This window comes from Eschscholzia californica, unplaced genomic scaffold (assembly GCF_041429995.1).
Source record: "Eschscholzia californica isolate CP2 unplaced genomic scaffold, dmEscCali1.0.p SCAF_1, whole genome shotgun sequence".
Lineage (NCBI taxonomy): Eukaryota > Viridiplantae > Streptophyta > Magnoliopsida > Ranunculales > Papaveraceae > Eschscholzia > Eschscholzia californica.
In genome coordinates, this window is record NW_028238198.1 from 45,573,956 (window position 1) to 45,588,860 (window position 14,905).

Sequence of the window (14,905 nt, forward strand, 5' to 3'; positions counted from 1 at the left end):
TGCTGCTTTGTTGTCACAAAATAGATTTATCGGTTGGCTAGAATGATAACCCAAATCTTGTAAGAGAAGTCGTAACCACAATGCCTCACAAAGTCCTAGTGCCAAACTTCTAAATTCAGCTTCTGCGCTTGAGCGAGCGACAACATTTTGTTTCTTACTTCTCCATGTTACAAGGTTACCACCTACAAAAGTAAAGTAACCAGAGGTAGATCTTCTATCATCGACAGCACCAGCCCAATCAGCATCAGTGTATACTTCTATATCTCGGTTACCAGCATTTTTTGTGAACAAAATTCCCTTACCAGGGGCACCTTTTAAATACCTTAAAATGTGCATTACCGCATTCATATGTTGTTCACCTGGATTATGCATGTATTGACTCACCACACTTAATGCATATGCCAGATCGGGCCTTGTATGAGCTAAGTACATCAGTCTTCCGACCAGTCTTTGATATCTCCCTTTATCGGCTGGTATTTGATTGGGTTGGGCACACAACTTCAATCCTTCTTCTAGTGGTGTATCAATAGGCTGACAACCTGACATTCCAGTTTCCTGCAAAAGATCTAAGGCATACTTTCTTTGAGATAGAAAGATCCCTTTACTTGATCGGGAAACTTCAATTCCAAGAAAGTATTTCAAGGGGCCTAGATCTTTCATTTCAAATTCACTAGACAAATAATTCTTCAAAGCTTTTTGTTCTTCAGGATCATTTCCTGTAACAACCATGTCATCCACATATACAATGAGTGCTGTAATTTTATCATGTTTCCTTTTTAGGAACAAAGTATGATCTGAATTACTTTGGTGGTAGCCAAAAGACTTCATGGACTTTGTGAACCTCCCAAACCATGCTCTTGGGGACTGCTTCAACCCATATAACGACTTCCTTAGTTTGCACACCTTATGACTTTGTTTTTCTAATGGCATGCATCCTGATGGAAGTTCCATATATATTTCTTCCGTCAACTCACCATGCAAAAAAGCATTTTTTACATCGAACTGTTGTAGTGGCCAATCCAGATTAACAGCTAAAGATAATAGTACTCGAACTGTATTGATCTTAGCTACAGGAGCAAATGTCTCTGTGTAGTCAATCCCATAAGTTTGAGTATACCCTTTTGCTACTAGTCTAGCCTTAAAGCGTTCAACACTGCCATCTGCTTTATATTTCACAGTATAGACCCACCGACAACCTACTGGCTTCTTTCCAGGTGGACATTCCACTAGATCCCATGTCTTGTTTTTCTGCAATGCTTCTAACTCTTCATTCATAGCTGCTTTCCATCTTGGATCCGTTAAGGCTTCCTGCACACTGTTAGGAATAGCTACAAGAGATAATTGATTTACAAATGACTTGTTTGATTCAGACAGACGATGATTAGAGACATAATTACTCATAGGATACCTAACTTTACTAGACAATCCAGGTTCATATGTGGGTTTAGGAATACCTCTGGTTTGACGAGATGGTAGTTGTCTCTTTTGTGGTTCAGACTCTAGATTAAGAACACCTTCCGCAGACGACGATTGGTTTGGTATTGTAGTACACGTATTTTCAGGCCCAAATTGTTCACTTGTTGATGGGGATTGACTTATATTTTCTATCTCATCCGCTCTTCTTTCTTCAATTTATGGATGTAAATCACTACCAGGTTCTGAAATTCTACCACTCGAATCCAATTCACCCATTTCTCGATTCGCAAATTCATAGAGTTCGGATTCACCTTCCTTTGAGATTTGAGAAACATAGTCAAGAGTCTGAATTTCTTGATGATATTCTCCCCCACATTCAGACACAGATGAAAAATACATTGTGTCTTCATGAAACACCACATCCATCGTAACGAACATTTGTCGAGTTGGAGGGTGATAACATCGGTATCCTTTTTGGTGTAGAGCATATCCAACAAAGACACAACGTAAAGCACGGGGAGTTAACTTGTTGCATTGATGCTTGTGTAGGTGCACAAACGCCACACAACCAAATATATGAGGGGGTAGATTTGGGACAGTTGGTGCAACGACAATATTCGACAGGGCTTGAAGAGGTGTTTGAAATTCGATTGAGCTTGAAGGGGTCAGATTTATTAAATAGGCAGCAGATGTAATTGCTTCTCCCCAATAAGATAGTGGCATCTGAGCTGTTAATAATGAAGCTCGGACTACTTCTAATAAGTGTCGATTTTTTCGCTCCATTTTGTTGCGGTGTGTATGAACAAGTAGTACGTTGAACAATGCCATGTGTTTCCAAGTACCGCTGAAGATCACTACTTCTATATTCTCCACCATTGTCACTATGTAGGACTTGTATCGTTCTGTTATACTGCGTTTTGATCATCTTGTGAAATTTTTGAAATAATAAGCCAACTTCATCTTTCGACTTCATCAAGTACAACCAAGTCATTCTTGTGCAATCGTCAATAAATGTTACAAACCAACGTGATCCACCCATAGTTGAGACTTTAGATGGTCCCCAAACATCAGAATATATAACCATGAAAGGAGATGGACTTTTATTCAAACTCAATGGAAACGAAGTACGGTGACTTTTTGCTAGTTCACATACTTCACAATGAAAACTAGAAACATCGAATTTCATAAATAAACTCAGAAATAATTTTTTTAAATAACCAAAAGAGGTGTGTCCCAAACGCCGATGCCATAACCAAATTTCTGATTTATTCTTCTCCCCCTCAGACCCTTGCGCTACTAGGGCTTGCCGCAATTTGTCGCAATCATTAGACTGCAAGTCTAAGTAATATAACTGTCCGCGCTTAATACCACAACCAATCGTCTGTCTGGTTTGGATGTCCTTAAACACACAAAAATCAGGCCAAAAAATTACAACACAAGATAAAGCTTTAGTTATTTGAGAGACCGACAAAAGATTATAATCTAATGATGGAACAACTAAGACAGAATCTAAATGTAAAGTGTCGGTGAGATTTAAAGACCCTTCCCCAGTAACTGGGGTTGTGTTACCGTTAGCTGTGGAAACAAGTTTTTGTGAGGATTGTCCAACTAATGACACCTGTCTAGAATCATAAGTCATATGATTTGTTGCACCAGAATCAATTATCCATGTACTATCTTTAACAGATGCAGAAAAAACCTTACCATCACTTTCTGTAGCAGCCACCAAAGCGGAAGCGTTTTCAGCAAAATCATCCTTTATATCAGCAACAGCTGCTGTTGAGACCTGTTTGTAATCCTTCTTCTTCTGATCGCGGGTGTGCTCCCACCATTCTAGATATCCTACAAGTTCAAAACAGCGGTCTTTTGAATGACCAATTTTATTACAGTAATGACACTTTAATTTTGCTTTATCAACAGTAGTGTTCATCTTAGCCTTGGATCTATCTTGCCAGTTTTGTCGTTGACGAGCTACCATGGCTGATGTGTCAGAATCTCCTTTTAAAGTAGCATGACGTACTGCTTCTCGTCGAACTAAAGCATAACAATCTTCTAAATCAGGAATTGGATCTTTACGTAGAATTTCTCCTTGAATTTGTTCGGAATCACCATCTAGCCCAGCAAGAAAGATGTGTACTCGTAGTCGTTCAGTTGATTTTAGATATGCTTCAATGTCATCGAGATCTTTCATAATACCTTATCTCGATGATCTAATTCACGAAAAATCTCAGTTATCTCCCCGTAGTATTCAGAAAGAGACTTCCCACTTTGTCTTGCAGCAAATGCTCTTTTATTCAGACTAAATACTTGGAGTTCATCACTTCCATCATAAAAGGCCCTTGATAATGCACTCCATATTTCTTGGGCGGTGGGTAAGCGTATGTAGCGTTTCATGATTTCAGGAGTCATAGACATTAATAACCATCTCTTCACTTTCTGATTTTCGGCATACCATTTCTCATAGCCATCATCTGATTCTGAGGGTGGCTTTGTCTTTCCTCGTATGAATGATAATTTTTCTCTTTCGGCGAGATGCATCTCCATTAATTGGGACCACATATCATAATTAGATTCAGTAAGAATGATTCCTGCATTAAATATACTTTCTGAATGCACCATGATTGGAACTGATTTTGTTCCAGATGAGTAAATACCTTTTCCACTCATTTTTTTTTATAACACTTCAGATTTGAATTGTATAGTAAATCAGAACAAGAGGGTAAATAAAGAACCTCTACACAAGATGAGAGAGGTTAAAAAAAAGGAGCTTAATAATCTTAGAGAGAGAAAGAAAATACCCTACTTTTAATGGAGGTTGTAGGCGTAATACTTCTAATCCAATACCCAACTCTTTCTTTTGAATCCCAATTTCAGGACTTGTTATTGCTCTGGAAAATTCAGAGTGCTCAAATAAAATTGTAAGACAAGATTTCTTCTTGTTTCCCGCTGTACTAATTGAAGAAAAATAAATCTTTTCCTCCTCTTCTTATGAACGAACTCATAGCTCTGGTACCAAGTTGAAAATGGTGATGAATAACTTTTCTTTTATTTCTTATTCATACTCTTTTTGAATATACAATAGCTCATATATATATATGAGAATTCCTTAAACTAAAAATATAATTATCTAAGTAATTACAGCAACATAATAATATGTAATATCTTCACAATAATATATAATATAAGGATCTTTACAGAAACTACTCGTTACTAATGTAAACTAATTTACTAATGATTATAGCTATAAGTTGACCTTTAAAATTAAATAGATCAATTCTTGTTTATCGCTTGCTTCAGGACTGATGATCTGAGATCGTCGAACTATCCTAAGAGCACTGCCAAATTCTTTCAACTATGACATCAGCCAATGCAATCTCGGTCTCCTCCAACTCATATATATCCGAAGAGTACAATCATGACGTGGAAGGCCAAATATAGTCAAATATCAACTTTACATACACGAATCTATATGCGTCACAATATATGTTTGTTGGGTTATGTGGTCTCCTAGTGTTGGTAGCGGAATCTCAGACATCTAATATGTCTAACACTAGTATCCTCAGGATCTCATGCATAAGCTAATAATGAACTAAGAGTCAAAAATTGCCTTAATCGTTAGTTTCCCTCGAACCTTTCTTAATGCTTTTGAGAAAACCAAAAGTTCCAATTGTAGCTCTTCTACTTGGGGCACTGATGCACCCGAAAAGGTTACACACCCAAGCGGAGGTATCAAGTAGTAATCCGGCAAAGCCGGGTTCGATCCAAGGATAGGAAAGGTAGTTTGGATATCGAAGGGTCTTGTCCCTCGGTCTAGATATTTCAAGCTAACTTAGACTAAAAAGGAAAGGAAACAAAGATAAATGGGGGTTTGATCGAATAAGGTGATAAGAGAATAAAACAAACAAGTAAAATAAACTAAACTAAACAATAAAAGTAAACGGGCGAGAGAGATTCGAGAGAAGTGTCGGAGGAAACAAGAGTCGGGAGACGGTAAGACTCGATTCGAGCAACAAATAAGTGAGAGAGGTGTCGAACCCGGGAATCCATAATAATGATAAATCTACGACTATATGTAGTCCGATTTAATGTTTCAAAGTATAATCGATGTTCGACTCCTAAGGTGACATCTATAAGCACTACGTATATCCGGAGATCATACTTAGTCAAACAAACATCATAATCGGTTAATCCCGAGTCAACGAAAGTGTTGTCTAGTCGCCTAACTATGTGAAGTGCATGACAAGACACATGAAATTATGACCTAGACTACGATCGATGTCGAATACTTCGTTTCGTCTATTAACTATGCGAAGTGCTTGACAAGACACATGAAAATACGATCGAAACGATAATCGAAATAAATGAACATCAATTTATAATCAAATCATCAAATCATATTAAACATAATCACGAATTCATCACATTTCATCTCATATAATCGACACACTAAGGTTAGCTAAACATGGTGATTGAATAAGAAATGGAAAGAAAATGATGAGAGAATCCCCCTTTTTCGATGTGGTTCGAGGCTAAGATCGTCGGAAAATATGAGTCTCTAAGGTGCAGCCGATCTCCCCTTAGCAAATTCTGGGTTCCCCATAGCGACCACCATCATCTTCTCCATTTATCACAAACCTCCATTAAAGCTAAACCCTAGCTTTCTCTCTCTAGTAATTTCTAGCCCAAAACCAAATCAAACCACATGGGTAGCTAGCCAAAGACATGGGGAATAAAAGCCCTAAGGTTTCCGGCCAAGAAAGTGGCCGGAAACCATAGAAGAATCCGGCCAAAGACAAGAAGAAATCCGGCCAAATGGTAAGATCCGACCAAATGAGGTGTTGTCCGGCCTTCCCTAGCTTGTCCCGAGCCCCGTGCGCGCGTCCCATGCACGTCCGAGCTGCAGCCGCATCCCGTGAAGGCGCCTCGAGCTGGAGAGAAGCTGCTGCCGAGAGGAAGCTGCTGCCGAGAGGAAGCTGCTGCCAGAGTTTCTGCTGGACGCGTCCTTGAAGTCCCGTGTAGCTGGTCGCGTCCACAGCAGCTGCTGGTCGCGTCCACAGCAGCTGCTGGTCGCGTCTGCAGCTGTTGATGAAGCTGTCCCGAGCAGCTTCCATGGCCGTCCGAGTGGTGCTAGTTCGCAGCTGCTCCCGTGCTTGTTTCAGCCCGAGCCGGCCAAGCTTTGGTCGGTCTTAGTGTTGGCTGGCCTAGCTTGGCCGGCACCTCCTTCCTTCTCTCTTTCTAGCTCTCAAACCTTGAAACTCTTGAAGAACTTGGTGAAGAACCCAAACCCTAGCCTCCTTTAGCCTCTCTCTCCTCTCTCCCTTGGTGAAGAAGATGATGAATAGTAAACTCCCAACTTGTGTTTACTACTCAAACCCTAGGGTCCCTTGACTTAGTCAAACCCATAAGGCTATTTTGACTTGGACCATAAAGAAGGGTGCCCATAAAATCTCTACATCTTTCTTTCTTCTTCTTTTTCTTTGTGGGCTTTTGGCTTGTCTTTGGGCTTCGCTTGACTTCAAATTAGAAACAAAGGAGAGTGCCTTCAAATAAAGACCTTGGCTTCTTTCTTTCATATCTTTTCCTTCTAAACTCGGAATTGACTTCCGTTTTCACCGTCGGACTCGTCATCGCTTCCACTTGTAATTTGATTTGCTTGAAGTCATTTTCTCTCGTTTTCGGCACATGAAATGATAGTGACAATTCGTTCCCTTTATTCTGATTTTCATGTCTAACTCCAAAATAGGTACCTAACATGAAAAACACATAAAATATTATTGATAACACTCGAAAAGGAATAATTAGTCTAAGTTAGGCTCTCCAAATGTGACATTTTAGTGTCACATCAGGCACCGAGCAATCACCTTGATCTTCCCACCTTATTGTTAGCTAGAACCCAATAGTGGTTAGATTGAAGAACACTTATTCTTTGACTACATAGATAGTAACGAGAATTATCTCTCTTTCTTTCTCTACTAGATGTTGTAGAGATTGAAAGCTTCTTGAGAATTTTTCACATCTTATTCAAGTCTCAAGAGACATTATATAAAATCCTAAGTTAGAGTAAAACTCTAATTAGGTTTCCCAAAAAACCCTTTTGAATAAAATTAAGGAAATAGTCGAAAATAGAAACTAGTTTCTATTTTCCATATTCTCTTACTCTGGCTGGCCAAGACATGCCCTAAAAGGGAAGATCTGGCCGGTTCATATAGTGTGGTCGTTCAAGCTTGGCCGACCCCTATAATGGGCCTTAAAACTTTTTTAAGTGCTCGGCCCAAAACCCTCTTGTTTCGGCCCTTTGTAATATCTTTGCATAAATTTTTTTTAGGCCTTTTGGACATATCTATGGGTCTAACCCATGCATATATGTCTCATCCCTCTAATCATATCTTCCGATCAAGTTGACACTTTTTGTGTAACCCGGTGTAAGATCCGGACGAAGTTACCCGCGAAACGCTACGTGATTCGACGATCGTAGTTCGTTGCTAGTTAAACACTAGGACTCCTAAATCATCCGGACTTGATGATCTTCTTCATCAATTATCATATCCGACAAATTGCTCGTATTGCATCTTGGTCGAAGGACATCTTCTTTAGTCTCCCACTTGTACTTAGAACAAGTGCAATGCTCGATTTTCGTGTCAATTTGTATAACATCTGTTACGTCACATCTTTCAAACTTTCTTGATCCCGAGCACAACTATCAAACTAAATGATTAACTTTTAATCCATTTGAGCGCGACCACGAATTTTCAGTTGCTACTCATCAAGTAGCCTTGAGATACTTTTTTTAATTAGGACGACACAATCTATTCTTGTACTCCCACTCAGCTTCATGTCTATCATGCATGATCCAGTGTCTGCCTTTATAACCTCCTTTTATAGTGCGGCATTTAACGGAATTGAAGCTAGACATTCCTTACATAAGATGAGTGAAGCACTCATGTTTTGAGGAATCTCTCCAACTTTGTCAATGAGAAGTGTTTGACGTCCATCACTATTGATGTACTTCTCATTCTTGGGTTATCCAGTGTATATTCCTAATAATACACTCACATAGTCAAGTTGAATACTTTATTCCTGTAGCCCATGAAACAGTGTTATCTCATCGACCTCACGTGCTAGTCTTTGTGGGTTGTTTATAACCCAACTCAGATAGAAGATTCTCCAACCATATCAATTCTGTCGTGGCGAGGGCCACGGCCCTATACTCAGCTTCAGTTGATGAACGGGCCACAGTGGGTTGGGTCTTGGAGGCCCAAGCAATGAGATTGGGTCCAAGAAAAATACTATAGCCAGACGTCGATCTTCTATCGTCTGGAGACCCAGCGCAGTCAGCATCCGAATAACCAATGCTAGGGAGAGATGTGGCTCGCCGGAAACAGAGACTGTGGGTAATGGTGCCCTTGAGATAACGTAAGATTCGTTTCGCCGCCGTTAGATGAACAATAGAAGGAGAAGCCATGAATTTCAAAACTTGGTTAACGGCATAAGTAATATCTGGTCTCGGAAGAGTCAAATATTGGAGATCTCTAACGATACTTCTGAAGATAAGAGGATTTGGTAAAGAATCTCCATCTGATTTTGATAATTTGTTGCCGGTGAGAACTAGTGTATGTACTGGTTTGGAATCCAGTAACCCAGATTTCTTCAATAAATCAATCGTATATTTTTGTTGAGTGAGGACTAATGAATCAACTGTTCGATTTGCTTCCGTGCCTAGAAAGTAACTTAAGTTACCAAGATCTGTCATCTCAAAGGTTTCTTTCAGTCGAGAGATTAATTTCTTGATTAACAAATCCGAAGAACCAGTCACTAAAATGTCGTCAACATAAAGAAGTAAAATAATAAGATCATTCGAAGAACGAAAATAGAACACAGAGATATCAGAAATCGATTGAGTAAAGCCAAATTGAAGAAGACAGAAACTAAAACGAGAGTGCCATGCCCTTGGGGCTTGTTTGAGGCCGTAAATGGCCTTATGAAGCTTGCAAACATGACTTGGGAAAGATTTGTTCTCAAAACCCTTAGGTTGAGTCATATAAACATACTCAACAAGATCACCATTCAAAAACGCATTCTTAACATCCAATCGACTGATTTTCCAATTACCTGTGACAGCGAGAGAGAGTACTGATCAAATTGTCGCTGGACATACCACCGGACTATAAGTCTCATCATAATCGACCCCTTGTTCTTGAGTAAAACCCCTAGCAACCAATCGTGCTTTGTGATGTTGAATTGAACCATCAGCCTTTTGTTTTACCTTATAGATCTACTTGCAGTCGACAATGTTGATATTGGAAGGAGGAGGTACTAAAGACCATGTTTCATTCTTATGAAGTTCTTTAATCTCGTCCTCCATAGCTTGTACCCAGTGTTTGTGTTTCGAAGCTTGATTAAAGGTGGAGGGTTCATCAAACTGCAGCGGAAGTGAAGAAATCGGAGATGTAGTAAGAATGATTCTTGGTTTTCGTGTGCCATCACGACTCCTTGTAATCATGGGATGAATGGATGATGAAGAATTAGGTTTAGACGATACGAAAGGATTAGTATCATCATGAGGGACAGAAGAAATTTGAGAAGAAGAGGACAGAATAACTGAGGAAAAAGGATGATTTGGTTCGTTAGGGTTTTGTTGTTCAAAAGAGGGATTTTCCAACACGTGGTCCTGTGTTGGTGAAGTGGCGGACACCAACGGCTGTGAAGGGGACAAGTGGTCAGAGGAGTTGGTGGTGGAAACATTTGAAGGAGGGACAGAAGTGCGTGGTTATGTGGGACCACCAGCAGACGAGGGACCACTAGCTGTAGACGGAATAGCAGCTGGCAGCGTACGAATAGAGATAGTGGTCTGACGTGGTACAGAAGAAGAGACAGCTGGACGACTGGATGAGGCTAAAGTAAGGAAAACAAGACCGACGTCCAATTTAGGGTTACGTTAGAATTAGGGTTTTTCGTATTTGATTTCTGAGAAATTTAAAGAGGAAAGTGTTCTTCATCAAAAAGAACATGGCGGGAAATGTAAACTCGAGAAGAAGACTCATCAAGACAGCGATACCCTTTGTGATTAGGGCTATAACCAAGAAAGATGCAAGGTTTTGATTTCACATCCAATTTCGATGATTGATAGGGAGATAATAGAGGGTAGCAACGACAACCGAAAGTACGATGTTCATTGTAATTGGGTTTAGTGTTGAGGAGTTTTTCGAAGGGAGAGAGACCATTAATAGTAAAACTAGGTAATCTATTTATGGTGTAGATAGCAGTTTAAAACAAAAGGTTTGAGGAAGAGATGATTGATGAAGAAGATTGATAGAGGTTTCGACCAAATGCCTAATTTTGCGCTCAGCTACCCCATTTTGTTGTAGGGTATGAGGACAAGAACGACGATGATGAATACCATTAGAAACAAGAAAAGCTGAGAAAGCAGAGCTGACATACTCACCACCTCCATAAGTCTGAAACACTTTAGTTGGATTAGAAAACTGGTTTACCACAAATGATTTGAAGTTTTGAAAATGGGTTTGAACCTCTGATTTTGATTTTAAAAAGTAAACCCAAGTGAATCTTGTATAATCATCAATCAAAAGTAAAACATAACGATGACCAGAGTTAGAAGGGATTAGAGATGGTCCCCAGAGGTCAGAATGTACAAGTTCATTAGGAGCAGAAGAGTTATGAACAACTGAATTAAAAGGGAGACGATGATGTTTGCCTGAAATGCAACTTGAACATTTAATAGATTTCATTACAAACTTTTTAATAGGTAAAGCATGGTTTTTAACTACTGAATTGAAAATGTGCAGATGAGGATGACCTAAACGACAATGCCAGACTTCAGAGTTTGCTGAAGGAGTAGAAGACAGTGATGAAGCAAAGAAGAAGGTTGGAGTTGAAGTGGCTTTGATTGGGTAAACACGAAACAGACCATCATCAATTGTTTCAACGAGGAGAGTCCTCCCTGAGGGAATGTCCTGAACATAGAATCCATGTCGATGGAAGACAACAAAACAATTAAAATCACGAAGAAGGTGAGACACAGAGACGAGATTCTTTTTAAAGGTCGGAACAATGAGAACATTTTTGAGATTAAACACAAGAGGAGGGAAGGGAAATATTTCTTATACCTGAAACAAAAGCGACATTACCTGTTCCCATCATGACATGTTCAGGAATAGGAGCTTCAGAATGAGATGAGGTAGATGCAACATCAGACGAGATGTGCATAGTAGCCCCTGAGTCTAAGTACCAGTTGGGATCAGCAGAAACAGAGTTAATCCCCATGGAAGCAAAGGAGCGAGCCATGTCATTGAGTTGAGGTAAGTTGAAATATTGGCGAGTTGTATGGCCATGTGTTGCCACAGTATTGGCAAATAACAACTTGAGGATGAGGGCCAAGAACAGAGAAGGGTTGTCTTTGATATCCTCCTATGCTTGAGAAACCACCTCTGTTTGATCATCGATAACCACCTCTGTTACTATTATGACGACCTCTGTTACCTCGAGAAGATGAGAAAGAAGAAGGTCGAGGTTTAAAGGAGGGTTGAGAAAGAAGAGCAGCAGGTTGGATATTTTGAGTTTGAAGAAGATCAATGCGAAATTCCTGAGTTAACTGAAGAGAGTGTAACTTAGAAGAAGTGGGTAAAACAATACGAGTGGTAATGGAGGTTACAAAACCTTCAAAATCTGGTCCAAGACCTGAGAGAATGACTAAAACAAGCTCAGAATCAGATACTGGATGGCCTACAACAGCTAAAGAATCAGAGATGGACTTAATACGAAGAAGATAATCAGTGATGGAAAGGTTTCCTTTCTTAGTAGTTTGAAGTTAATGAAGGAGTTGAAGGAGATGTCCCTCGACCAAGGTAACAATGCGAACAATTTTTCGAATAGGACAATTGATGTGGAAGATCATCAAGTCCGATTGATTTAGGGATCGTAGAGTTGTAGCTAGAGACCAACTACGATCGTCGAATTACGAACTAATTCGCGGCTAACTTCGATCGGATCCTACAATGGGTTACACATAAGAGTGTCAAATTGATCTAGGAAATGACTAGTGGGAGTGAGATATAACAATGGGAATGTCCCATAAACATATCTCATAGGCCTAAAAAGGAATTAGGCAAAGATAGTACAAAAACACCAAAAACAGTGTTTTTGGGCCTTAGCCGATTCAGGCACTTCTAGGGTTCGGATTGAGCTGAAATTTTGAGGAGAGATTTATGACATGTCCAGAAGTATGCATGCAAAATTTAGTGGTGTTTGAACACTTCCTCACTAGGGAATTGAGAAAATATCATTAGATGTTATTTTCGACTATTTCCTTAAATCTTATTCTAAAGGGTGTTTTAGGAAACCTTTGAGGAGGTGTATTCTCATTAGGGTTCTATATAAACACTTTTAGGGCAGAGAATAAGGTGTGTAATTTCTCTCTAAGCTTTCTTACTCTACCATATCAAGTAGAGAGGAGAAAGTGAGCAAATTCCCATTAACTATCTATCTAGTCAAGAAGAAAGGAGTTCTTCTTCCAACCACCATTGGTGTGCTAGCTAAACAACAAGGTGGGAGATCAAGTTGACTGCTCGTGTCCCAAGTAGAGGAGCTACGCTTGAAGTTGTTGGTCTTCTCATAAGCAATTGGAAAGGTTCAAGGGAAAACTAGCGAATAAGGTATTTATCTTTCTAGTTTTACTTAGTGTTATTATGGGCTTATGCATATGATCCTTGGGAATACTAGTGTAGACATTAGATGTCTTATTTCCGCTATAAACACTAGTAGAAGGGTGTAAAACCCATCAGTGGGGTCAGAGCCTCTTACAATTAGCCTATCTTATCTAAGTTTTGGACCAATTCCATGCTTTTCTAGATAGATTATTGTGTTTAAAAGTGTTTTGAACACAAAATTTTGATTAATTTTGAATAAGATTCAAGTATTTGTTAAACGATTTCAAAATTTGTTTTTGAAAAGAGTTTCAAAACCTAAAATTTTGATCCAAAATGGTCTGATTAAAAGAGTTGTTTTAAGTTTTTGGAAACTTGTGAAAAACAAAATTTGGAAATTTTAGAATTGTTCTAAAAAGAATTTGAGATATTTTAGAAGTGTTTCAAATTTTGGAAATAGTAATTTTGGATTGCAACAAAAAAAAAATATTGGAAACTATTGAGTTTTTAGAAACTCAATAGTTCCGGCCAGGAAGCTTCCTGGCCGGACCTGCAGCCTAGAAGACGCGTCCCAGACTGCTGGTGGACGTGTTTGGGAGGTCCTAAGTGTCTCGGACTAGGTCTGAGACACCTAGTGCTGGTCCGGTCCAGTACCAGATGCGTCTAGGACATGTCTGGTGCATGGACTAGCGTCCTGGCTCCGGCCAGGACGCGATCACGCCTAAAGGCCTTGGCCCGGACATGCCGGGACTTGTCTAGGACTTGTTCCGGGCTTTTTCAAAGGCTTTTCGGACAACGAAAAGGGACCATCATTCGAGTGGGAGTTTTATCCGAATTTTCTCCCGCTTCCAATCCAAATATTTCTGAAATTAAACCGGGCCATTCAAGGCCCAAACGGAATTTCTCATTAAAATCGGATTTTAAAATCAAACCAAGACGCACCATTAGTCTAATCCTTTGATGTAAACTTAAGGTTCGTACATTACATATGGATGTCGACAAGAGTATCTCCCGGATATACATGCATATATAATTGTTAGCCTTGAAATATATTATATGATTGCATGTGATGTGAATGCGGAAACTAGTATGGCCATAGAATTTATTTCTTATTCTTGTTTTAAGCACAGATGGGTGCATGATTTGTAATAATTTTAATTTCAAGTTTACACGATCTGCGAATCGTTTGAGTCTTGTAATTAGAGTTTAGGGTTTATGAGTCCATTGAAGAAACTTAAAGGAGGAAATCCAAAAGCGAGTGGGAGAAATCAATGGAGGTTCAAGGATGGAGATCTAGACGAACTAAAAGGCGAAACAAGAAGCAAACCGAAGGAGATTAGATCTTCTAGGTTAGGGGTCATACTAGGATCCATATGTGCTTGATTTGCTTTCTCGCGTGCATTTACTTACTTTTTACGCTTTATGTCGTGGATGTTAGTTAGGCTAATTAGTTCACTAAAACAAACGCCAGACTAGCGTAAAAGCCTCTAAAAGTAATTTTGAGTATAGTGCCTATCCAAATTAAGACACTCCTTGCGCAGGAAGGTGGGTCGGCCTTCGCAGAGTACCTCCTCTACCTTGGGACATTGCGGGTAGGCCTATAGAAGAGGCCTACATGTCTAAATGGTTCTACTCAACGAGATCAGCAAGAGAGTCTTGGATACTCGAGGCAAAAGGATGGATTTTACACTAAACATGTAATCCATCAACCGAGAATCATATGGTATGATCAGTGAAAGTGTTCACTCACGTAAATCAATGGGAATTAAGGGCAGGGCCCTAGTCCGCTTAATCCTTGAGAGATGGGATCTCGAAATCGCATTAGTCAT

The 14,905-nt window shown here is 39.6% G+C and overlaps 1 pseudogene; it reads right to left on the bottom strand.

Annotated features, from left to right (window-relative positions):
- Window positions 1-2,777: 2,777 nt before the first annotated feature.
- LOC147567135 (uncharacterized) lies at window positions 2,778-3,960 on the bottom strand (annotated as a pseudogene).
- Window positions 3,961-14,905: the final 10,945 nt, after the last annotated feature.